The following is a 1112-nucleotide window of genomic DNA, read 5'->3' on the forward strand; positions in this document are numbered from 1 at the left end:
AATAAAAAATAAAAAACCATCTAAGGAAAGAAAAAAAGAAGAAAGAGTGAAAAACCATCTTTTCTCTTAATTAAACTTCCGTAATAATGTGAACTAAACACTGATAAATAGTTACGTAATAATAGTGTGAACTAAATACAGATAAGTAGTGAGGTGATAAATTCAGTAGTTAAATTAAACTGTACCTTTTTCGACAGGCATTCCAGTAGTTATCCAGGTATTGGACAGCTAAATTTAGTCATTACTGTAATATTTTGTGTTAATGGAATACAACTATAAAGCCATAGCGATGCAATGCCATTGCAGGATAAGGGATCATAAAACATATCACCTTCACATTCACGGTGGTCATGATGCTCTCTTTGTGCAGTCCTAATAACCGCTGTTTTCTTGTTAAGGTGGTGTCGCTAATGCTTGCTTTCTTCATATTTCTGGCTTTTATCTCAGATGTTGCAGCAGCAGGAGGAAGATCCGTAGGTCTGGATGCCATTAATACATGTTCAAAGCACGATATTACAATGACTCAGGGGCCTACAAAACCATTGCCAAACGGCATACCAGCATTTTCAGTACGAGTTATGAATACGTGCGCCACTGGGTGTGCAATGGCAGAAATCCACCTCAGCTGTGGTTCGTTCGCCTCGGCCCTAACTGTAAACCCTAAAATATTCAAGCGCTTAGCATACGACAATTGCCTGGTAAACGATGGTAAGGCTTTGACGGCCGGAAGCACTGTATCGTTTACATACGCCAACTCTTTCAGCTATCCATTAAAAGTGGCTTCCTTCAAGTGGGTTTAGTGATTCATATGGATTTCAGCAATACTACTAATAATAAAGTTCCACTCTGCTATGAAGCAATGTTTATCCAGTATAACAGCAATATTTATGTTGCCATATTATATGTGTTTGATGATGTTTAATGTTCACAGAGAAAATGGGCATTTTTATTCAGATTGCAGGTTAAAGGAAAATGGTTAGGATAATTGTTTAACCTCCTATCAATTCCAATTTACTTAGGTTAGTTGTGTGAAATAGATTTATGTGGAAATAATATTAATGATAAAAGTTTTATTTTATTATTGAAAAGTCATTTATTGGTTTAAATTTCCC

At 35.8% G+C, this 1112-nt stretch overlaps 1 pseudogene; it reads left to right on the forward strand.

The window, feature by feature from the left end:
• Positions 1-350: 350 nt before the first annotated feature.
• On the forward strand, positions 351-800 carry LOC149200520 (TPD1 protein homolog 1 pseudogene; annotated as a pseudogene).
• The last annotated feature ends 312 nt before the right edge of the window (positions 801-1112 follow it).

Source organism: Pinus tabuliformis, chromosome 2_1, assembly GCF_031772625.1.
Source record: "Pinus tabuliformis cultivar Carrire ecotype Pingquan chromosome 2_1, CPIR1, whole genome shotgun sequence".
In the NCBI taxonomy this organism is placed as follows: domain Eukaryota; kingdom Viridiplantae; phylum Streptophyta; class Pinopsida; order Pinales; family Pinaceae; genus Pinus; species Pinus tabuliformis.